General features: G+C 38.3%; 1 pseudogene; it reads right to left on the bottom strand.

Moving 5' to 3' along the window:
• Nucleotides 1-5413: 5413 nt before the first annotated feature.
• The window catches only part of LOC100734872 (cytoskeleton-associated protein 2-like), a 184445-nt pseudogene continuing 163632 nt past the window's right edge, over nucleotides 5414-26226 (bottom strand).

The raw sequence follows: 26226 nt of genomic DNA on the forward strand, positions 1-26226 counted from the left end.
GGTTCAATATACGTAAATCAATAAATGTAATCCTCCATATCATAAAGTCAAAAGTAAGAATCACATGATCATTTCTATAGATGCAGAAAAAGCTTTTGATAAGGTACAACATTCATTTATAATAAGAACCTTACAGAAAATTGGAATAGATGGTCTTTACCTCAACATAATAAAGTCCATCTATGACAAACCAACAGCCAGTATCATACTAAATGGCCAAAAATTGAAGGCCTTTACTTTAAAATCAGGCACAAGACAAGGATGTCCCCTGTTACCACTCCTATTTAATATAGTACTGGAAATACTAGCCAGAGCAATTAGACATGAAAGAATAATAAAAGGCATAAAGATAGGAAAAGAAGAAGTTAAATTATCATTATTTTCAGATGATATGATACTCTACATAGAAGACCCCCAAAACTCCATTGAAAGACTCCTAGATATGATAAATAAATTCAGCAATGTGGCTGGATACAAAATCAATACTCAAAAATCAATAGCATTCTTATATACTAACAACAAAATCACAGAGAAATAAGAGAATCCACACCCTTCACACTAGCAACCAAGAAAATTAAATATGTAGGAATTACTCTCATGAAAGAAGTGAAAGACCTATACAGGGAAAATTATAATACATTGAAAAATGAAATTGAAGATGATCTCAGAAAATGGAAAGACATCCCTTGCTCATGGATAGAAAGAATAAATATTGTGAAAATGGCCATTCTCCCAAAACTGTTATACAGATTCAATGCAATCCCAATAAAAATACCATCAACATACCTCATAGGTCTTGAGAAATCAATCCTAAAATTAATCTGGAACCAGAAGAGACCTAGAATAGCAAGGACAGTTCTAAGCAGCAAAGGCAAGGCAGGAAGCATCACAATTCCTGACTTGAAGTTATACTACAAAGCAACTGTAGTAAAATCAACATGGTACTGGAATCAAAATAGAGCCGAAGACCAATGGAATAGATTAGAAGATACAACCACAACTACAAACACACTCAACCACTTCATCTTTGATAAAGGGGCCAAACAGGTTCACTGGAAGAATGACAGTCTCTTTAATAAATGGTGTTGGAAAAACTGGCTCTCCATATGCCGAAAACTAAAACTAGACCCATGCCTGTCACCATATACTAAAATAAAATCTAAATGGATCAAAGATCTAAATATTAAAACAGAAACACTAAATCTATTGGAAGACAAATTGGTCAAAAACCTTGAAGATATAGGGGTAGGTAGAGAATTCATAAACAAGACTCAAACCACACGGGAAATACTTCCCAGAGTCAATAACTGGGATCACATCTTATTAAAAAGTTTCTGTACATCGAAAGAAATCTCTAACATAGTGAAAAGAAAACTCACACCTGGGAAAAAATCCTAGTGAACTGTCCCTCAGACAAAGGACTTCTGTCTGAAACATACAAAAAATTAAAAAAAATAAGACCCCCGAAATTCAAAGACCCCATCCAAAAATGGGCATCGGAGATGAATAAACAATTTTCAGATGAAGAAATACAAATGGCAAATAAATATATGAAAAAATGTTCAGCATCACTAGTCATTAGAGAAATGCAATTAAAACCACACTGAGATTTCATCTCACTCCTGAAAGAATGGCCAAGATCAAGAAAACCACCAATAACAAATGGTGGAGAGGCTGTGGGGAAAAAGGAACTCTCCTGCACTCTTGGTGGGAGTGTAGACTAGTGCAACCATTGTGGAGGTCAGTCTGGAGATTTCTCAGAAAGCTGGGTCTGGAAGCACCATTTGACCCAGCTATTCCACGCCCAGGCATATTCCCAGAAGAACTGAAAGCATCATACCACAGTGATATATGTGCACCCATGTTTATAGCAGCACAATTTGTAATCGCCAGATCTTGGAAACAACCTAAGTGTCCATCAACTGAGGAATGGATAAAAAAGTTGTGGTATTTTTATATAATGAAGTACTACTCAGCTATAAATAATGATCACATTGAGACATTTATACATAAATGGACGCAGCTCAAGACCATACTTATAAGTGAAATAAATCAAACTCACCTGCATAAATACCGAATAGTTTCCCTAGTGTAAGAAACGATAAGAATACATGAAAGTACGTGGTAATCATGATTCCCAGTCACACTGGTTTGAAGCCATATAATGTTTTCACTCATTACTTGGAATGGTTTTAATTTGGGTGTTTTTATTTTATTGTCTGTGATACTACAAATGAGTATTTTGAAGAGAATAAGAGCATAATAGGTAGTGCTGATTTAATATCATCCTGTTTTGAAGCCCCATCGAGTTTTTGTTCATTTGTTTCCATTGGTTCTAACATATGGTACCTTATTATACCTTAATGTATGTGATAGTATAAGCAAGTTTTTTATAGACAAAGAGATAATATAGAAATTGATGTTTGCTTTCTGCTAGCTGATGCTAAATTCCCTGCAACAATTTCATTCTCTTGAACGGTCTCACACTGTCTTGATAAATTTCATGCTATCATATACGAAGTTAGACTCAAATATTTCAAGGAAAGAGTCACTATGGTAACCACTATTAATGTCAAGTTATCTGGGTGTGAAACACAATGATGGTTAAATTTTTCGATTCTGACCGGTGTTGTTATATTGATACGCTCTTGTTAAGAGTGTCTAGTGCACTCTGGACCCCGGGAAGAGGCACACACACACCAAATCGGGACACAGGGGGTGCAGCACTAAGAAAAGAAACAGCAGAGAGACACGGCAATTGCAACTGCACTGCACTGCACTGCACGCCAAGTCTTTATTCCAGGGTTCTTATATAGTGAACCAGATCAACTCACAGAGCACAGACGATTATCTTGAAAAAGCATTCTTTGTGACAAGCTTTGTGACAAACTACAATGTTTATCTAAACTATCTAAGTTAAGCAAACAAGCAAAACCAGTTCTTCTTGCCCCACTAACCCAGGAGGAACTCCATTAGCCCAAGAATGTTTATAGTTCTGTTTGTTCTTTAGTGTCACAATGGTGGTCGGCCACTTCTTCATGACTCTGCAAACAAAGCTGAGTCACACAGCATGGGTTCAGAGGGAGGAACATTTTCCTCACTGGGATCAGGCATTCCTGCCCCGTCTCTGTCCCGCATACTGGGGGCTATTGTTTACTGCAGGTCACGAAGGGGCCAGAGCCTTCAAAGTGACTCCTCATCCTCCACACGTTCTTTTTTTTTTTTTTTATCTCAGTCTCCCCCTCTTTTTTCTTTCCTTTTTTTTAAAAAAATTAATTTATTTCTTAGTATCTTTTCACTAAGGGAAAATCAAATTAAAAAATACTGCGATAGATTATAGTAATTTTTTTTGTTTCCCTATTAACCTGATTTGAACCCCTGTAGTGTTCTCCATATCTTGTTCTGACTGATTTTATTATATTCTGTTTTGCTTAATAGTATCAAGTTTGAGTGTATAGGCAACCATTTGGAAGGCAACCAGATATTCTATGATGCCCATTATTATTTGACTATTATCTTCTTTGGAATCCTGTAAGCTCTCCAATGTGGTTTTATTGGTCTTATGTACAGTTTTGTTCAATTCTTTTATACTAGCTGATATAGGCTATTCTTTTTAGGATAACAAGAGGCATAATAGTAACCATTGTTGATCACCTAGTAATCCCCCCTTTATTTTTTATTTTTTATTTTTTTATTATTTATTTATTTATTTATTTATTTATTTCATTCTATGCTATGTCCATCCTCCTGATCTAAATGGTTCTTTTTTGCTTTGTCACATTGTGTTTTTCTTTGGTCCGTCTTGTTTTGTTTTTTGTTTTTTTGTTTTTTGGACTTTTTTTCAATCTTTTTTCTTTTCCTCTTCAAAGAAAAAGTTAAAAAAACACTGTGGAAGTAATGGAAACTAAAATGCGCAATTGTTAGTATAAAAAAGAGAGGAAGGAAAGTGATCTCAAGGATATAACTGCAAGTTTATTTAAATGTGTAGGAAAGAGAACCATATTGCTGAGTTTTTCTTGGATCATTGAACAGAACTGACTGCAATCTCACTGTATTAATCTCCACTTTGTATGCTTTAATTTTGTAATCTGGACAGCTGTTTGTAAATTGACAATGTGTGATATATTAACTGGTGAACTCTTACTATATGTTTTTTCTCTTGAAATTCTGTGTTGCTTCTAGCCTTTTACTGTCTTGCTTCGTTTAATTTTGTTTTTCTCTTTAAATAAAAATAAATAAATAAATAAAGTTAAAAATATATGAGATATGAACTATAGTATGAGATAGTCTGAAATATTCTTGATTAATTATTGGGAAAAGGATCAGGGGTGTAAATCCTTGCCCAGTGCCTGCCTGGCAACTGTGAGGTCCTGAGTTTGACTCCTGGTACAAAAAAAAACTGAAATAAAAAGCAAACTGTGTAAATACAATCATGAGCAGAACTGCTGAGAATATTAAAAAAGGTATAAAATATTATCAATAAATTTGAGTGTATTAAAGAAAAAGAGATATCACAAAATTACTCTGCTTTCTTCTTAAGAAAAATATTACTAAGAAAAAAGACAAAGAAATTAGGACAAAGAAAAAGAAAAAAATCAAGAATGAACAAGAATTTAATTTTTAAAATGAAATAATACTTAAATATTAAGCTGAAATTTGAAATGTATTGACTAGGTTTTTCTATACATCATATTTTCACAGTGACCTTGATTTTACCTTCTCAAGCATGGTTTCACAAGAGTTCCAAAAGCAAAATGCGTCCTATTTCTGGGGCTTGTGTCACCTCCTCAGGCCAGCTGTGCACGGGCAGTGCAGCGAACAGAAGTGAGAAAGCAGCTTCCCTTCGGCTTACCACCTTTTGTTTAAAGGTGAGCGTTTCTGAATAGTACGTGCAAAATTAGGCTGGGTATAAAAAGCTAGATGACCACCCCAACATCAGCTGTGTTTAGTTCCGGGAGACCTGGGCCAGAGGGACAAGAATCATCTCTCTTCAGCAAGGAGGCTGTGACAGAGGTCAGGGATCACCCATATGTGTCCATTTTGACCTCTGAACAAAGACAGGTGTAGCGGGCATGAGCTCACCTGTAATGTGAGGGGTCTGACCTTTTAACCTCCTGTCTTCCCCCTGGAAGAACTGGGCCTCTCTGCTAAGGTGGATGCTGACAGGAGAGCCCATCCTGCTGCAGCATCGACCTGCAGATACAGAAAATAACTACAGTGAGATGAAAGCATTTCAGGAAAGCCCAAATTGTTTCCATAGCCAGGGGGAAATTCTGTTCAATACTTTGAAATTTATGGATGTTGTAAAACTGTAGCAAACTACAGTCTTGAGCACATAAACCAGAGACTTTGCCATGCAAATATAAAATTTGAGAATATCCAGTGAATTACGTCCTAAATCCCAAGAGTCACTAATCTGCATCTGGGATGTCTTGTTTTACATGGGTTTTTTCAGGTCATCTGGACAAGGAGATTTACAGAAACTGAAAGAATTGTTTTTAAAGCATTAAGAAATTATGATTGAAGAGTTTCAAAGCCTAGTGTTACAGGAAACTCTTTGTGTTTACAGAATAGAAATCACCCCATTTCTTCCCCTTCTAAAGCTCATTAAGAGAAGCCACTGCCAAATCATGCTCCTGCAGCACTCCCTGGTAGTGGGACACTGCTGACCAGATACTTGCTGAACACTGCCCAGGAGGGATAAGCCTCATGTCTTTCACTCTGGCTTTCTGCCTATTCCAGGGGTGGAGGAGAGAGCTCTGTAACTTGATACCAGCATGATTATCCTGTCCTGCCTTGGTTATCTGGGACCTTGCTGGAGCCTAGTTCCTTTCTTCTGGAGGAAGACAGGATCCTCTGGATTTCATCTTCTTGGCCAGCTCGGCCATTGATCTGGTACTAGTTACAGTTACTAAAGATTCAGAGGCAGTTCCTTTGCAGTTCTGTTTTGATCTTGCAAAACATTAAGAACTTCCCGCCACTCTTGTGTTGGTTTTGTTCCATGTTTAATGGCCTCTGGCCTGTTTGTAAGGCCCTAAACATCAAAGGTGCCTTTTCTTTCCAGTAGCTTTGCTTTCCAGATCCAGAGGTGAGCAAACTTTTCAGCCTCAGGAATGTTGGACAAAATGGTAAATATTTCATGAGAAAGTACACCCTCTAGAGTGAGCCTCAGACATTCTAGAGTGCTGTTAATCTCACCAGGCAGTTCCCACTGTGCCTTTTCTGTCCTCTTTGTCTTCAGTGATCTTCCAGAATGAAGTATTCATTTCCTCTATTACTTTTCTTTTTGTTTAAAATTCCATAGAAGGCCATTTATAGATTTTCCCCTTAGATTTCGGCTACAGTTCTCACTGTTTCCTTTGACCTTCTGCTGTTGTCTTTTTAATGTTTGGAGTAGTCTGAGTACAATTTGGGACTCCAACCCCAATTTTGGTTGTGACATTAGCTTGAGTTTTGGGAGCTGTGTTGCTCAGGAAACGCTTCTGGGGAAAAATCTTTCTCAACGGGAAGTCCACAGTCTGTGCTCTTTGTTGAAAGCTGTTGGTTCTATTTGCCCTTATGCCAGGAGTGGCTGGAATGGCAGAATGAAAACTGCCAGATGTTAAATGGGGCTTCTGGTTTGTGGATTTTGGTTTTTGCAGTACACGCATCTGAGAACTAAAACAAGATTGTGTGCACTTCTGGTCTTGCCTGCTGTTTGGATGTCTTTTGTTAGATCCTCCCTGCAGCAAATGGGTTTGGTGTGTTTTATTTTCTCTCCAGTAACTGTGTGACTGTACTTTAGTTTCTTTGGTTGTTCATATTTACTCCTGTTAACTTTTACATCCTTTATGACCACTAGTTTCTTTGATGCTTGAGTCCTCTGAAGGTTTTGAATGAAGTGAGAGGGAACTGTCCTTGGGAGTTTTTCTGGTTTTGTAAGCTCTGCTCCTTTAGAGAGCTGCTGTAACTTTATTGGTAGAGTTCTTTTTGTATTTTCTAACAAACTGTCTATTAACCTTGTCTTTCAGAACAGCACTGCGCACCAGACTTTTCCTGCTTAGGAGTTATATTGCTCTTGGTTTAATTGTAAGTTAGTCTTTGGCTGACTAATGTACATGATGCAGGATCTGTCTTCTCTTCAGGTTCTGATGAGGCTTAAGGTAAGTTCTCCTTGCTCAGCTCTTAAAGAAGCCAGCCAGAGGTTTGCTTTGCACATGGGTGTACATTTTGCATTTGCTTGACATGTCTGTACATTTTGCATTTGCTTGACATGTTATTTACTGCTTTGTAGCTTTTGGTCCCTGTGCCTTAGGTGACCTCATGGGTTTTCTTGACAGTTTTCCTTTAGCTGATGATCCAGCTTGTTGGTGGTGACTCTTGCTGGAAGGTTTCCAGTTTGGGTTAGAAGAAACACCTCCTGAAGTTAGACTTTTGTCCCCAGGTTTTGGTGCCTCTAATTTTGGCTTCTGGGACCCTGTTATAGCAGCTGATCTGGACTAGAGTTTAATGCTGATGGTCCTTGTAGCCTTGACAAGCAAAGCAACATGGCTAGTAACATTCTTTCTGGGTTTAGTGACCTGAATGACCAAGGCTTTCTCACTACTCATCACATTATTTCAGATTGCCTCTTGATTTTGTACTCTGGTGCTATTTCCATCAGACTTGGAAGGTAGTGGGTTTGGGCAATTATTCTTGATTTTTAGATAAGGCGTGGTGGTTTGGCTTTTCAATTTTTCCTGGGCTGCCAGGTGTCACTGCAGCATTTTCTGCCATTCTTCTGCTGTGGCAGCAGTGGAGGGCCCTGGCCTCATCATGACCACTCTGTTTTTGAAACTATTCTTAAATGATAGAGGGTTATAATTTTAAAAAATTTATAAAAATGCATAGACTTACCAATCATAAAGTATATTAATATCATTCACCATACTACAGACATTTGAAATTTTTAATAGCAGAAATATACCAAATGGAGAATGAAAAATGAATTTAAATTGAAAACAGATTGACATAGAACTATCTCCAAAAAGCACCAAATTCAGTAATCATGTTTCCAATAACACTGGTAGTGTCTTAGCAAGGAAAGATAGCTTTGAACTAAAACTATTGAGCCCAGACTTCCACCAAGAAATCTTCTAATTATAAATAAGATAACTTAATTAAGATTGGTATCTGAAAAGTGTAAGTTGGTAAAACCAAAAATATGTAATAATGTCTACAGCAAAATTAATATAAAATCCTAATTTGATAATATTCCTGTGTGTCATGTAATGTAATTCATAACCACCAACAGCATGCATAGGTACGCTGAGATATACTTGTAATGTGAAAAGGAATGAATCATATATAAACATATAATCAAAGGAGACTGCCATACATGTAATAATAAGACACTAAAAGCCAGATGAAAAACTAAATATCATCTATCATGTTCACATCATTTTTAAGGACAGGAAAAAGTGGAGCATGGCTGAGGAACATTAGACTATGAGTATAAAATATCTGCAAAGGAAAAGCATTCTAGAAGAACAGTATAACAGATATTCTGGAATTCTCTCTCTCTAAATAGATAGGAATTCATTAAGCCAATGCAGGGGCAGCATTGATCTGGGGATCCTTTGGACTCCAATCGTCATGTTTACCAAGGCATGGGTATAAGGGGAGCTTGCAAAAGAGGGAAGACATAAGAGACAGGACACAGGAACAGAGCTCCAAGGTGTCAGGGCCGGGGTGCAGCTCAGGGTAGAACTCAGGTTCACAGTTGAGAGACCCTGGGTTCAACCACTGCCCTGTCCCCAGCCCCTGAGAGATAAAAACAGTTCAAAAGCTCTGAATGTTAAACAGGTAATTCCTTTGTGGAAATTTGGCAAGATTTAAAAAAAAAAAGGCCAACTTCTAGGGATATGGAAGTCTTATCAGGACTCCAAACTACTAAACTGACAGGAGACTGCCCTTTGATTAACACTGGAGATTAACAGAAAGAATCCATGGTGTCATTGTTAGCCCTTAATTCCATAAGATGCAGAATATATTTTAGCAGTAAGTTGCATATACAATGTTATACCCAAATTAATATTATGTATAAATATAACTTTTACTGACACGCATGTATCTTATTTATTTATTTATTTTTATTTTAAAGAAGGTAAAATTAAACGCAACAAAACAGAACATAAGAAAGCGATATAAAAGACATAAATTTCAAAGCAAGACAACCAGAGATCTTCACTATCTATCATATTGTCTCTTATTTTCTTCCAAATAGGTGTCCATATTTTCACATACAGTGAATTCATACAAAACAACAAAATATAAAACTAATCTGACCAGAGATGATTAAGAAGGCATTTTAGGTCTTCAAGACCAAACAATAGGGAAGTCAACAATTGTCATAACGTCTCTCATTTCTCTTCAAAATAACAGATACCTTCACATAGGTTGAAATTAAACAACACAAAACAGACTAAAATCACTCTGAATAAAGAATAATAGTATTGCTGGATTTCACATCATGATGCTATGGAATCAGCTCTGGGTACTGTAGTGTCTCTTTTTTTTCAAAGCAGTTGTTCATTTCATCATGCGCTATATGATTATATACCAGTTGTAAAGAGTAGACTGTTTAGAAGTTCTACACATGGATGAGTCTCTACATGTATATCTATCCTTTCTGTATTAGAAAAGAAACAAAACAAAGCAAGACAAAACAAAACAAATTCTTAAGAAACATGAAACAAAAAAGTCATATAAAACCACAATACAAGGTGATCTACAATGGTTACTATGATGTCTCTTGCTATCTTCAGTAGGATTGTCTATATCAACAAGCATAGTATAATTGAATGTAGCATTACATAATAATATTAATAAAAACAAAATATTTGAGGTATTATAAGACTTCATAAGCAGGTGATAATGAAATCAGAGTGGTATCCTAGTGAATCTTGTCATTTTCAATGTAGATGCCTATACTCTCAGATTTGATGCTATCAATAATAACAGATTTCAATAAAATCAGTCAATACAAAACATCAATCTAACAAACCAGATTCAAATAAGATCAGTAATAATAAGACAGTGTAAGTTATACATGGCTTCAAATTAAGTTAATAGGGCATTAAGGATGATTACCGTAGTATATCCTGCTATTTTTGGGATAGCTGTCTGTGCCCTCAAATCTAATACAAGTGGACAAACTGGAACAGAATATGATCAATCCAAACAAAGCAGTGAGAATAATGTGGATTTTAAATCCTGATAGACTATTAACAATGTCCTCTGCCTTCATTTTTTAGACAATTCTTCCCCTTTCACTCCCACAGGGTGCACTGCACATTTTGGGTCCCACCAACTAAAACCTCAGTTTTTAGTTGCAGGGGGCAACCTGCTATTTATCTAAGTGGTTCTGAACCTTTTGACTCCTGGACTTGATCTCAAGTTGCATACCTTTACCTACAAAAGCCTCAAGGTTTTCCTTCAATATAGCTGAGTAGTTCTCTATTGCAAAAAGTATCATGTCTTTCCAACCTATCTGCAGGTACTGGTTGAGTTGCCCCTATATCTCTCTGGTTCCCTGTCACATAGAACATTGTTTCCTCATATTTCATTTTTGATCCATAAGCTCTCAGGTTAATTATATTTCCTATACAGAGCATCTCAGTGGACCCTATCTTCTGATCTATTCTGCTTGGGTTTCATTTTAGTGCATGAAGGTCATCTATGTTAGAGATTATTGCCAACCATGTCTGCCTCATTTCTGCTTTGCTATTTTTCTGTCATTGCCATTTCTGCTATTTTTCTCCTTCATTCCACTGTCTGCCCCATTCATTGGGGGCTCTCTGCCACTGTTCCTGAAATCCTGGTGTTTTTTTCTCTCTATATAAAATGTCCTTCAGTACTTTTTGTAGGATTGGATTGTTGGTCATGAATTCTCCTAGTTCCTCTTTGTCATGGAAGCATCTTGTTTCTCCATTAATTTTGAGAGACAGTTTTCCAAGGGTACATCAATCTGGGTTGGAGGTTATTTTCTTTCAGGGCTTGGGGTACTTCATTACATGCTCTTCTTTATTTGATGGTCTGTGTGGAGAAGTCTGTTGTGATTTTGATGGGTTTTCCTTTAGAGGTGATCTATTTCTTTTCCCTGATGAATCTTAATGTTTTGTTCTTGTGGTGTATTTCTGGGATCTTGTTTATTATATGTCTTGGTTTAGCTCTGTTTTAGTTGTAGGTGGCTGAAGTTCTGTATGCCTCATACATATGAATATCCTTTCCTTTTCCTATGCTTGGGAAGTTTTCCTTAATTATTTCTGTGAACAGTCTTTGTATTTCCTTTGTATGCACCCCTGCTTCTTCACTCACATTTTTATTCATAAGTTATAGATCCTCTTGTCATCTTCTAGCCTTTGGATTGTTACTGCCTGTTTCCTTGTTATTTTTAATGAATCTTTTCTATTGCAATAAAACATTGCAAACCTATCTTCAAGTTTTGTTAATCTGTTTCTAGTTTCTCTCAGGCAATTTTTTCCAGCTTTTGATGGAGTTTTTAATTTCCATGTAATCTCTTTGAATCTGTTTCATGTATTCTAGGTTTTCTTTATATTCTTCATCGAATGTTTCTCTCCTTTTTCTGTTACTCCAGAAAAAGGAGTAACAGAAAATTCTGCCTGAGTCTTCTTGAGAGGTACTTAGCATTTCTTTTATTAATCTCCTTATATCTTGCCTTACTTGAATTAATATTTCAGTTTTGAGCTCGTCCATGAAGTCACAAAGATATCTCATTATGTCGGCTGATGCCATGTCTGATATTGCATGTTTGCTGCCCTCACACTCTTTTGTATTTATCTTTCCTGGATCAACATGCACAGGGTAGGGGGCTGGGGACTTTTTCTTATTTCTTTTTCTTGTCATGTTTTACGTTTCTTCCATACAGGTTTATAGTGGCGGTCCCAGCCCTTCCCTTGTTGGCTATAGTTCTTCTCAAGTGCACTAGCTAGGAAATGCTGCCCTCTCCAGTTTGCTGTTGGTCATCGAGGTGCAAGTAGGGGCAGCATATGTTGGCCTCCTCCCTCTGGGCCAGTCAACCTGTGGAGGCCTTCACCACGTTAGTGTGTGCTGCACTTATGGAATTAGTTTGGGACAACTCACTGGGTCTTGGCCAAGGGCATGTCCAAGGCCAAGCAGAACCCACAAATCTTCTCTAAGTAGGAAGTAACCAACTGAGGTCACTGTCATTCCTTGTTCAGGTCTGTCCTGCCCGATTCCAACATGTTGCCCAGTTAGTCTCCCCTTTCCTTGGGAGGGTCTTATTCCCAGGACTCACCACAGGTTAGTGCAGGTGTCCACGCTGGGTCTGTTCTCTGTTGGTCTCACCAACCCCCTGCTTCAGTGCAACCATGGCTCCACAAGGGAGCCCACCGAGACCATGAGCTTGGGTGGCTCCAGTGAGAGTACTGTGGCCGTGAATCTGAGCTGCTCCAAAGATAGCACTGGGTCTGCGTGTCTGACCAGCTCTTTTCCCTTTAGTTTCCTGATGGGTCGAGAGGATCCATCTCCCTCTGTCTGGTCCTCTCCAGGATGTTTTATTCCGGCATCTGAGCTGTTTCTCTCAGGGAGGCTCTGTAATCTGCTGCTTATTGATCTGCCTTCTTTATCTCCACCTCCTACATTTTTATTTAAAAGTCTAAACATTAAATCAACTTGACATCTTACTTTCACTTGAGGCTTGACTTCCAGAGCTCTGTCTCCGTAATGAGGCTGTGTCTCTGATACTTCCAAGTCCTGTGATCTAGTGCAAATAGCAGCCTCACTTTGTTCCCTTGTCTTATCTCTGATGTATGGAAGAAAGTGGGAGGACTGTTTGGAAGATCAGATAAATTAATACTTGTGGAGTGCTGAGAGTGGTGGCTGGAACACCAGTTTGGAAGTGACCCTGAGATCCTACACAATTGTCCTTTGCTGTTAGGGTTCCTTGGAGCTTACAATTTTCTTTTCCAGTATTGGAGATTACCATCCTTCAACAACAAATTCTTCAGACAATAAAAATAAGAAACATTCTAGTCACTGCTGAGAGTAAATATTTCTGAAATATAGAAAAACAAAGTAGATCACCATGCACCTGCTTTTAGTAGGTCATGACATTTTAAAATATTAGATTCAGAGTTTCTTCTTATAAGTTTTCTCATCTCCTTTTTCATATCTAGAGATTGCCACCTTCTAAAGTTCCTCTCATGAAACTTTAAAAATCTTGCCATCCACACACATGCCCTAGAAACAAATACTATTTGTGTACATCCTGATTTTGCATAAATCATATACATACCGATCACTTTTTTTGGTCTCATTCCAATTACCTGGAATTTATTGTACTATTACCCAGAGTAAATAAGCTGTAAAAATTATCTGTACAAGTTGTACATTTGAAGAGTTGAGACAATGACTGGGTGAATTAACAGACCCACTGTGAGATAAATTCAAGCCAAAGCTCAGAAAAAAAAAAAAAAATTTCAACTGTCCGCTTTCAGCCCCCAACCTAACAAGAGGAGGACAAAAGAACTTCACATCATCTGACACAAATTCCAGCTCAATGTCATAACAAGTAATCTTTGAAATCAGTATTTCCCTGTCATCTTCACACACTTGACAAGTGGCTATGAGTCTTTCTGCAGAAACCTTACAGGTATAATTACTGCAGACGTTTGTGATGCTGTTGCTGTGTTATTACCAAACAGGATCTAGACTCTGTTCTAATCACAAACTGCAGATTTTATTAATGTTTCTGTCCTGTTCATATCAGGAAACCTTACAAGTGACTAGTATTTTCTACTGTGGCAGCTGAGATCTTTGCTGTCTTCTTTAAATTTCTTATTATTGTGAAAATCGAACCTGACTGTGTCCCTCGAACTCAATATCTTGCACCCAGAAGTATTTTGATCCACCCATGTCCCATGGAGGCTCTCCAGAAAAGGGTCTTCTGGTTGGTGCTCAGTTCCACACGTGTGTGTGTACATGTGTGTATATCACAAGTCCAACACGCTCACCTGCTTTAGCTGTTTCTTACTCTGCAGTGCCATGGTAGGGGGAGTTCTGCCACTGCAGTTTAATGTACAGTGCTCCACTTTGTGCCCTGATTTTGAAGGAGCAGGGGACCTGCATTGTCTCTAGGTATTTTTGTCAAAATATAAAATGACAGTAATGACGCAGATGCCCCACATCCCTCTTCTGTTCTGTTTTCTACTTGAGTATTTTACCACTTGCTAGCCTAGTACTCCCTGGTTTCTCCCCCGTGTGATCCCTCATTTCTTACTGGAATATTGGAGCCAAGTTCTGTGGTTCTTTCCCACATCTGCTCTGTGGGTAACTTTGATGATCACCTTAACCCTGCCAGTCTTGACACTGATAACCAACCAATGTGCAGTAAGAGAGAGCAAGCAAAGTCCTGCATGGACCTGAACCATTGGCTCTTTCTGTGCTCTGACCACAATTAGATATTTAATCTGATTTCAGCATGGATTCAAAGCAGGAGCTCCATTATAGTTGACGAAGATGCTCCTGGCCTCTCAGAGCATGACTTAGATTGTCAACTAATTTAGATTCTGAAAATTGTAAAGCTATCAAGATACCATCAACAACAGTCATTATCTCTTCATGAAGCTCATATTATCATTACACTCTTACCAGGAAATGGAGTCCTTAGTGATCTCCTAACTCTTTGCCTTCTCCTTGTCCTGAATTCTAATTAACTACAGAGTAACACCTACATAATGTGAAACTGTGGAATGCTAAGGTTTATCACCATTCCACTAAATACAACATAAGGCAGTCAGAGAGGCATGCAGCCTAAATTTGAAATCCCTTCCTAAGGATCTGGTCTATAAAACTAGACCTGAATTGACTGGGTAACCTAAAAAAAAAATAGCTAAAGCATTATTATGTGCTAATGATGTTCCAGAGACAGGGTCCCAAAAGGTGAGAGTAGGGAAAGAGAATTGTTGAAAGGGAAAGACCCGAATCAATACAAGCTGATCTATTGGTATGCCAGTCACTGCTTCATGTGTGGCTATGAGACCGCACAGCCAGTGTCTTGGCAAGGGAATCTGCCAGGCTCTTGAAGGTCTCCCGACAGCTTTCAAGAAGAACAGCCCCTTGACTCTATCCTCAGTAAAGGGACTGGGTAGGCAATTCATCACCTGCTCCCTCCCTTCCTCTGTCTTCTGTTGGTTGTTTAAAGTGCACATTAAGAATCGATAACTTTCCTAAAATTTAGAGTTACCCCACCCTACTTCAGCTGTTTCTGAGGAAGCCAGATATTTCTTGTTCTACAGTGTGGCATTTCATCAGAGCCAGGAGGAGGAAAGAAGCCACACAGAGAAGTGAGTTCAGGAGAGGATTTCAAAGGAGAACCTATGAGCACTGTTAGCTCTTCACCAGGGGCAGATGCAAGATTTTCAAGGCTCACACAAAATAAAAGCATGAAGAACATGTTTAAAAAAAAAAAAACAAGAGTAACTTGCAGTTGAAGATAATAAAATAGAAGCCTGGGAGGTAGCTCAGTGGTAGACATTTGTTTAGCAGGCATGAGACACGCAGTCTAACTGCTGGAAGAAAAACAAGAGCAAAAATAAAAATAAACCTCTTTCCAGTCTCTTTCCTGACTTGTCATGGGTGCTATATTTGCCATTTAATATTTTGTATAAAGAAAACTTGTAAATTAGTGGTAATTTTAAACATTTGTCTTTATGTTGTTCAGTGAAACTACCACACATTTAAACACATGGAGTTATAAAAATGATCTGTGTCTCACATCTTGCACATGCATGTACTCTGGATTCTTTTCATAATGAAATAGCTGTGTGTGTTTTTTTGTTTGTTTGTTTGTTTTTATAAATTTTCACTTCTTGACACAGGCCCATGCTGTTGATATTATTTGCTTCGTACTTAGTAATGGATACTTCAGACTGAAAAGATGTTTTTCCTGTCTTTCTAGATCATAAATTTCAGTGTCATCATACGTTCACTGTAAAGAAGTGGCATGAGTGCGAAAGTATTTGATAAGGGTCCTTGTTCCTTCATCCTTCTGAGGCCACGATTGTTTCTTTTCTGCATTCATAGCAGAGCTTCTGCTGCCTGCCTTCCACACCCTTGCATTCACTTTGAACGTTGCTCACCCACACTTGTGGGAGGGGCACACCCAATGATTTGGGCAGATTTTAGCACTAATGCAACCACAGCCCCATTCCATGTACACAAAGTTTCTGTACCCAAGGAGTTTTCCTGTGATCCTGCTCAGATAGTTCTTTTCATTTTTGCTCCAAGAAATTTGACCTAATTTCTACATAATCATTTTGCCAATTTCAGAACTTGGTGCAAATAGAATCATATATTATGAACAATTTTTGTGTTTTGTTCATTAATAGCATTTTTATGCATACTTATGTAGTTTTATAAATATTGATTTAAATCCTATTAAATCTCCTTAAAATCGTGCCATGCATATTTGTTACAATCCTTTTTATCCATTTATTTTTTCTAGGTGTTTGAATTATTTCTAGTTTTTGGCTCTATCAAGAGTTATACAGAATTTTGGGGGTTGAAATTTAAACATATTCATGGTAATGAATACTTTTAGCTAACTCCGTAGGAATGAAATTGCTTGTTATTATGATAAGGATATGCTTAAGAAATTTGCAGGTTACTCCTCTGTCTAAATGGTTGTGTTAGTTTCTATCACCAGGAGTAACACATTGGTTTCACTTGATCCACTGTTTCATCAAAACTAAAACTTCTCTTTATTTGAATTTCAGCCCTTTTTAAATTTTGTACTCTCAGATCAATATTAAGTATTCCTGAGGACCAATGACAGTAATCTATCACGCATTTCTTTAATCTCTTCTGAAAACTTTTCCCAACTTTTTTTTAACACAAACATTTGCCTTACTGGGTAACTGCAAATTATCTTTACTTTGGCTGTAAATTATTTGTCACATGTTATATGCTGCACATATTTTAGTCTTCAGAGTGCCTGATCTCTTAATATTCTTTTCCTTTAGACTTAGAAAATTTTGTGTAACTTTAAGAAATCTTTGCTAATTCCAATTTTTTATTTAGTTTTCAATCTCAAATCAGGATCAATAGAGCAAGCATGACTGAGATCCACAGTATCCCAGTTTAATGTTGGCAGTGAGTTTGCTGCCACTGTCTACAAAGTGTCTCATAAAAAGGGTCAGCCCTGCATCTGTATATACAGCAAAGCATCCTACTTAGGTGTTCACTGATATAACAGTAAGATAATCAAGGATTACTCACTGCAAAATAAAAATAAAGACGAATAGTTTTGGATAATTCATGGTTTCCCAGCAAGTCAATTAAGTGATTGCTTTGATTCTGCTGTCACCTAACTGTGTCGTGACTGTTTCGGCTGTTTTTCATTCACAGCTCTCATTACTCCTTTAATCTTGTAGTTTTCTCCCCCGTCCTAAGTTCTCAGAGAGCCTCCATGCTGTAGAGACACTGTGGCTGGGCTCCCAGGCTGGCCTTGCTGGAGGACTCTGAATAGACACCTTCTTCTTGTGCTGTGGTGTCTGGTGTCACATCCCTCTCCGTCCTCCACTTAGACTCTAAAACTGTCCAAGACACAACTTTCCAACTGCATCTCCTGGTACCTTTTCTTCAAATCCTATTGCCTTGGTTTATTTCATACAGCAAGGACTACATTATGCTTTTTAATGCTTTTCTATGACATGCACATGTCATTTTAAAAACTGTGGTGTTAGTGTGCTGCTAATTTGAGGTCTTCAAATATTGCAAGGTTAGAAGGACATACAACAAAAATCTTCCATTCACCCTGTCTTCCATTCCTCGCTCCAAAAAATATTTTTCTTCCTTTCACATACACACGTGTGTGCGATATGTACCATAAATAAGATCAAACGTCTTTAAGCAGATATCAATTTGTAAGTAAATTCAAATGAAAACAATACACAGCTAGAACAAATGTTATTTGCTAATTTAGTTTTGGATGTTGTTTTTATCATTGTTGTGCTAGGGTATTAGTACGTAGTTCAGACTGGACTCACCCTCATAAAGTGGTGTTGTCTGGGCTTAAACTTCAATCTTCCTGCCTCAGAGTCCTGAGTACTGTGATTACAAATGTGTGCCAGCATGACTGGCATTCATTTAGATTTTACCTAAAAAAACCTGTACTTAAGTTTAAAGTATTCCTGGATAATTACACTATCAAACTTTCCATTCACACCGGCCTATTTTGAAGACTTGTTTCATTTTCAGTGGCCATTAATTTTGAAAGATAAAGTCACTTCCATGCGAGGACTTTGAAGTATTCTGAAATGTGGCCAGTGGTCATGTATCTGTCTTTGTCCCTTCCCTGCCCTCTGCCTCTTTGCTTAAGAAAACAGTTACCTGAAACACACCAAAAGGGCATATTCTGGGATGGTAAGCCTCGTACTAGAACCAAGGCCCCGCTGGCAGTCATGTGCAGTTCTCATCACAGCCAGTCCCTTACTTGGGATTATGGGTTTGCTCAGTAATTCATCTGTCCGGACCTTGGAGAGCTAAGCGGTGGAAACGGGCACATTTACTGTTCACTCAGCATGGTGAACGTCTCTGCTGACGTCTAGAATCTAAAACAGTGTTGATCTCATGAATCACAGGACTGAATTCTTAAATATTGTCTTACATAATTTTACAGGATGAGAGGCACAAGCACGAAAGGCACCTCTACCAGCTATGATGAGGAGCAGAAGTATCACACTCCTCATGAGTTCGAGCTGAAAAGAGCCACAACGCTGCAGGCGTAAGGCACAGCCAATGAAAAGTCCTCACAGAGATCTGGTGCGCATTTTTCGCTCCCTGGGCATGGGCTGCATCCTAGTGAGGATGTTTCTTTGTCTCTACAACCTCTGCTGAGTCCCGCCCACACGGACAAGTGAGGAACTGAGCTGTGTGAGCCGAACGTCAGGTGCATTATTAGCATCTTGCTTTGATTCCTTCTGCACGTAGATCTGAAACTTGCTTATAAGCTGAATATTTGCCTCCCCTCAGAACTATACTTTGGTCCTATACCTTGAATATATTTGGTATAAAGGGAAGCATTTTTGTACGGTTGAGTTGCAGTCTTTCCACATTGCTATAAAAGCATTGTTTAGATGACTATGATATACATTTGATATTTAATGTAGACGATCAGTTATATCCTAGTGAAGAGAAAATATAATAAAAGTATTAATGTTGGTGACATGCAGCATATTGTTGAATGTGATTCCTGATATCTGTGTGCCAGTAATTTTTAAGGTACTTTGTAAATAAATAATGGCATTTTTAATTACTGAAAAAATAGAGGTTGCATTAAATTGGAAGAGAACAGATTTTCATGTTTTTTCTTAAAAAAAAGGAAGGTGATGTTATTCATAAATTTTCTACTGGAGAAACTTTTCTATAGTTAACAGTACAGGTTATTTTCTACATGTTCTATTTTCTTTAAAAGAATACTAGATAATGATAGGTATGTCATTTCACTGACTCCATCAGGAAAATAATTTAGCAAAGATGAAGTTTATAGGTTGAGGAACAGATATTGAGAAGTTTTAAGGAAGTTATCTATAACCTTAATATTCGGAAGGAGTCTTTAAAGCAAATTGTTTTCAGTGATCCTTTCCTGGTAACTGGCAAAAAACCCAGTAATTTATTTTCTGTAGAGGTTTATTTAACCAAAAGTTATGTAAGTATGAAACTACAAATAGTCAGAAGACAGAATATATAAACAAGTATTTTACTAGAAAAATGATGTAGAGAAGAAAATAACTTCAGACTTGGAGTGATACATTTTCCATATCATAGCAAAGTTGATAATTGAAACAGTTTTATTCTAGTTATGCATTTTATTTCAAGGTAGAGATATAAATTTGCTATGATTATTCTGTAAAGAACTGAATATTTTGTCCATGGATATGGGAAAAGGGCTTTCTTCTTATTACATAGAACCAGTAATTATGTGTATACAGCAAGTCCTGGTTCAGATTAAATATCTTTTAAAATATCCCACCATTAAAAGAAATGTCTGTGAATGTCAATGTGGGTTAAAATGGCATTCTTTATTGTCTTTTTTTTTTTTTTTTTTTTGAGACGGGTCTCACTATGCAGTTCAGGTTGTCATTTAACCTTTCTTTGTAGCCCATGTTGGGCTTGAACTTGCAAGAATCCTCCTGCCTCAGCCTTCTAAGTACTGGGATTACAGGCATGTGCTACCACTCTCAATTTAAAATGGCATATATCATGGCTGTGACATTACTCAGAGTGCTTTTCTTCAGTTTAAGCTTAAAATTGTTTTATGGATTTACTTCTTGAAAAAAATCATACATATCTGTGGAAACAGTTTTTCATTTTCAATTTGAAATTTTCCTCAGAGTTTTCCCCAAGGATGGATGGTTAGTTCCATTCCTCAGAAAACTGTCAGCTGAAAACTCATCAAAACCTCCCAGGGAAATGAACCTGCAGGTAACTCAGTAATGTGTGTGTGCTTCTTCAGTTCCTTAAAACCTTCTTATTACGAAATTAATCTTATTAACACTGCTTTTGAAAACCAATTATTTTTACTGGTATGTCAGGAACCATTGGAAGGTTATCAACTCTTCACAAAATATAACAAGCTGAAATTAGCAGTGTATCAGGTACACAGTAGCAAAGTGCATTAAAACTCAAAATTTACTTCCAAATTTGGCAAATTCTTGCATAACTAAGAAAAACAGTATATGCAACAAAGGTGAAATGTAGTGTGTCAAAGGACAAAGTTAGACTGTTTAAATTTCCCACAGTGTAGTAGAGTACAGCATGAGTAAGAAGTTTTTTTTGAATATTCCAGGCTGAATACCTACCTCATCCTATCAGTGTTCAGGTTGTATTTATGACAGAGAAAAAGAAGGCACAATCCGATTGGTTGCAATTGCCCTCTACTTGCCATGCAAGGTCATATTTTGGCAGCTTTCAGCTTCTGATTGGCTGGAGGGTCAGATGTTATGACTGGCATTTGCCACGGCCTGCTCTGTCAGAAGCTCTTAAATTTTTTTGCACATCAATGAAGTTTATAGTTCATTCTGTAGAGTGGCTTTTTTGGGCCAAATTTGTCATTCAAATATGGAAGCTGGCTTAGGTCAAATTTATTTTGATTCAACAGACATCTTAGTATAAGTTTCATCCAATAGAAGATGTCCAATAAATTTTTGTTTCTGATCAATTTGTAAACTACCATAATTTATTATCTTTCTAACAATTACAGTAGTAATTCGAGGTAGCTTTGCATCATAGAACTTAAGAAAATGAATATTCTATTAATGACAGATTTATCTTGAAATCATTCTGGTAGTGTAATAAAGAAAAATTCATATTGTATGAGCTTGAGCAAAAATTATTAATACAATAAAATATTTCAAGGGACCCCTTTCAAGTGATGAAAGAATTGCTCAAGATTTAACAGGTATTTATCTCTTGAACCAAAAAGCTGTAACTTTCTAAGACAATATATGAGTTATACTTTTTAATATTATACATAGTAGGGCCCTATCTTACTGTCTACTTTTTAATGCAATTAATTATTTCTACTAAGATGAAGTACGAATAATTTTATGAAGTATGAAGACTCTTTGTGCTGCTAATAAAAATGTTTTATTTTATTTTCTACTTGTATAAAAATGTCTAATTTCAATTATTTTTTAATTAAACTTCTGACGTTTGTGTCCTTTTACTTCAAATTAATGAATATAACTCTGGTTTTCCAAAGGCATCTTTGATCTTCACATTGAAGATAAAATGCTACTTTGTGAAGCACTGAAAATGTGCAAACATTAACTCAACAATGCAAACATTTTTCTTAACAGCGTATCAGAAACAAAACTTGACATAAAATCACTTCTAATATTAGCAAACAAGGCATAACCCTACCCAATTTATAGGAAAACATAAAGTATTTACTCCAAATGCTAACACCAAGGTAATATAATTGTTTAAGAATGTTAAACTTTTAATTTTTTTCTTAGAAAGGTCAGTAAATAAAAGGACAATCCTAATAATGTACAACTCTCTATCATACGTGATTAGTGGATATGAATACTTTATATATAATCATTTCATAATTAAGTGTGATAATCCTTATCCTAATTTCTGCAAAGGTTATGCTCTTAAAGACTGGGGAACCGAGGTTATAAAATACTACAGTAACTTCAATCTGTAATGTGAATGTGGTGGTTAAGTTTAGTTGTGTCAGCTGGTTTGGCTTGGAAGCCATGCAGGGGATTTGTAAAATCCTAGGGGTTCTGGGTGTGTCATAGAGACATGATTTTGAGGACCATGCTGGCCCATGGCCCCTTTCTCTCTGACTCTGTTTCCTGCTCACTTCCCAGCTGCCATGAACTGAACGACCTTGCTCTGTCATGTGCTTCTGCCACGATGCTCCTGCCTTGAAGCCTACTAACCATGGACTGAATCCCTTGAAACCATGAGCCGAATTAAACTTCTCTATCCTCAGGTTGTGGGAGCCAGGTGTTTGGTTAAGAAAGTGAATAATAAGTAATAATTATGTGTTTGTTCTTCTTTAATCTTTTTAGGTTGGCCCTCAGTGATATTTTATCTTATTTTGCTGGAAAGTTGAGTTACACACAAATGAGTGGGAGAGTTTGCTACACTGGACATCTTGGTCCCCTAACTATCCTGCTCATCAAAGTCAGTTATCTTTCCGAAGCGCAGTTCTGACTGCTAATACGTCTACTACAACCTATGCTGTAAACAACCCCATAGCGTGGCATCCAATCCCTTTCTACCTGTCTCTTCCTTGTCTCATCAGGATTTTATTTTTCTAAATTAACTGAGTTTATTGGTACAACTTTGGTTTACACAAAGATCGCATTCATCATAAAGAATCTGTGCCTGTAATCATACACCTTGACTTGGCCCCCCCATCCCCTCCCCTCCCTTCAACTCCCTTAGTGTATTTTTTACAGGAATAAATAAATTAAGTGAACTGAGCAGCTGAACAGAGGAACATGTACTTCTGTCAAAGGAGTGCACTCCTAAGACCCCTAGAGAGTGTTAAGGACAAAGTGTTAAGGACATAGATGCTGCAACATTATGTTTTTCTCATCCTGGGAGGAGAGAGAACACTGGCAAAGCATTTGCATGGCAACCTTGGGCCTCTAGAGGCAAATAAGCAGACTGTAGAAATCACCTGTTCCTCCTCCATAAGCATACAGACCAGCACACTGGCACCATGCAGACCAGCAACAGGGTGTCCTGCTGGAAGGCTGCAGAGATGAAGGCTGTGTGCATCAGGAGGAGATAGAGGAGCCCAGGAAGCCACAGGAAAGAGAGAGACCTGCCAGTCTCCAACACAATCACCTGCAGAAACTAACCGGGTGTACATTCAGGATTTTTACTCTTGTGTGGCCTCATCATTTAATAAGATGCAAATGAAGATCTTCTTAAATTTACAATTTAAGTATTAGGGTTTTTTTTATAACAATGTTAAACTTATTTATATCAAATGGACAGATACTGTTTTATCTACCATGTACAGCATGATATTTAAAATACAGATGACCTCCCCAATTTATGATTACTTTTGACTTCCATCAATTTTCAGTTTCTTTACAGCGCAAAAATGATACATGCTCAGCAGAAACCCTGCTTCAAGTTTTGGATTTTGATCTTTTTCCCATGCTGGGCTTGTAAGTCCCTGGTGCTACAGTCTTTTGTGAAAGTGTTAGAACCCTCCAGCCTCAGCTACAAGCCAGTCACGCTATCAGGACATAACTGATCCACACCCCACAGTGTGCTGCTTTTTGAGCCACCAGGGTTGACTTGTTTGCTGTGTGGCCACAGGTAGTCCAGGCTTTTCACCTCCAAGCTGAGGTGGCATGGAAGGCTCAGCTTCGGGTTGCGTGGTGACAAGGCTCCTCCAGACTCTACTTTGCCTGCAAGAGTCTCAGATGTCTTCATGTTCTTTTTCAGCCTACAGTTGCTCTCTCACAGAGATCTGACTGCGTTTCTCAGCCCTTTCCTCCACTTCTCCACTGCTCCATGTGGTTGCTCCTTGTCCTCATCACCTGAAGAGTGGCTAAATCCCCCATTCCACAGGAGGGTGCTGGTACTTAGTCTCCTTTCAGCTACATGGCTGCTGCTGGTCCTTAGTGCACTGCCACAGCTGTTGGAGCAGGGGAGTGACCATGGTGGGATATCCAAAAAGCTTTACCCTGGAGCCTATGGTCCACGTTACTGGAAGTCCCTCTTCCTGAGAGCAAGACTGGAGAGTTGCTGAGACTCAGAGCTCCAGCACTGTTGAGCAAGATGCCACCATGGCATCTACTACTGGCCTCTGAAGAACCCACATGGCTCCTGATGAGGACTCTGACATTCAACTGCCAGTGAACAGTTTTCTGACCTTGTGAAATTTCTTTTATTTACCATGTGCCTCAGTGTCTTGGTTACTTTTCTCTTGTTGCTGGGACAAAATACTCAACCCTCAAAATTAGGGAAGGAAAGATTTATTTAGCTTACAGTGTTTGGAGGTTTCACTCCACACTCAACGGACTCCAAGGTGGGGTGGCGTGGCTGAGGGGCAACCATTCATGGTGACTGCAAGCAGCAAAGGGGACAAGTGTTAAAAGGGCGAAAGTGGAAAACAGGAAAAGCATGCGTCCTCCCCTCCCTTGTATTTTATGCTGGCTGCTCACCCCAGGAGGGTGCAGCACTCATACTGCCAGTCCCAGTGCTGAACAATGAACCAGTCACACATTCTAGACTCAGCTGTCTTCAAAGGAATGCCCCCACGGCTGCATGAGGTTCTGGGGAGACATTTAAACACAAACCATAGCACTCAGTGTCCTCACATGTAGACAGGGTTGCAGTGAGGATTCTGAATTGGTGCAAGTAGGGTCTTGCCAATTTCTGACACAAGCCAACCATTTACTGCACAGGACTGCTTTTACTGGGGGGCAGGTTTGGGGTAGTTGTGTGTTTCAGGGTGTTGAGGACATAGCCCCAGCTAAGTGAGTGATATAAGAGGGAGGACATGGGAATAGGTTGATCACCTGCTTGTAGAGACAGCTGTAGTGAAACTCTGCAGTTACTATATTTCCATAGGACAGAGTTGACTGACAGGGACATCCATGACTCAGCTTCAGAGGGTCCCAGTCACATCACTGATATTGTAACTGGTGATATTGCATGGAATGCTTCATTGAGAGAGTGTGGACCTTTCATCAGGTTCTTTCTGAGAAAATAATCACAATATTATCATGGTTTTCTGTTTGTCTGCTTGCTTGGTGATTGTCTTACTTTCTTTACAGATTCTCATCTAAATTCATGGTCTGAGGCTGTTTTCAGTTCTTGGGAAGCAGTGTGATCCAAGTAGACCACCATGAGTCCTTTCTCAGGCAGAGTTCATTATTGCTTTGAAGATGATATCACTCCAATGCAGTTGAAGTGAGTACCATGCCTTTGATTACTCAAGCAACCCAAACTCCCAGCACCATAGGAAGTTTCTAGAAAGGGGTAAAGGTGGCACGAGGAGACTCTGGCTAGCAACATCTTCCCTCATTTCAAAACTTCAGACTTCAAGACTAGGACCCAGAAACAGTGCCCATTAGGCCTTCGATTTATCCCTTCAGTGTAAAAATGTTTCTCATGAGTATGTGAAGTAAAACAGAGACTTCTGCACTGTAACATGTGGTCTAAAGCTGCCTCTCTGCACTTTATGTCTGACTTAACGCTTTGTCTGTAGATAGAGCATCATCCCCTAATATGAGAGGCACCTTATTCTTGTATCAAGAATCAAAAGCAGCAACCATTCAAATTTAATTCAAATGAGACCAATGTGAAATGTATCCTGTCTGACTGTCTCTATACCTTGCTTTCATCCTCCAGGTACTAGCAGTCCTCTGGCTGTAGAGATTACCTGTCCAGGTGGGAGAGAGGGACATTCCAAAAGACTTCTGCCTAATTCTGGAATCACAACTAAAGCCAATTAAGATCTGTAAAATTATACCTGTTGTGACTTTGCCTTTTCACAGTGCTTCTGCTAGGCAGGTGAGTTACACATTAGCCTGCCTGGGACAGAGGGCAGGATCCAGACAAGCCATGTGTTCATTATGGTTATGAAGCAGAGATGTCTGTGTGGAACACATGTGTAACTGTTTACCAGATTTGGACCCAAAGACCCACAGTGTGGAAACATTCCAGCTGGCATAG

The sequence above is a fragment of the Cavia porcellus genome, unplaced genomic scaffold (genome assembly GCF_034190915.1).
Source record: "Cavia porcellus strain 051 isolate PalLab524CR breed Dunkin Hartley unplaced genomic scaffold, mCavPor4.1 scaffold_23, whole genome shotgun sequence".
Taxonomy (NCBI): Eukaryota; Metazoa; Chordata; class Mammalia; order Rodentia; family Caviidae; genus Cavia; species Cavia porcellus.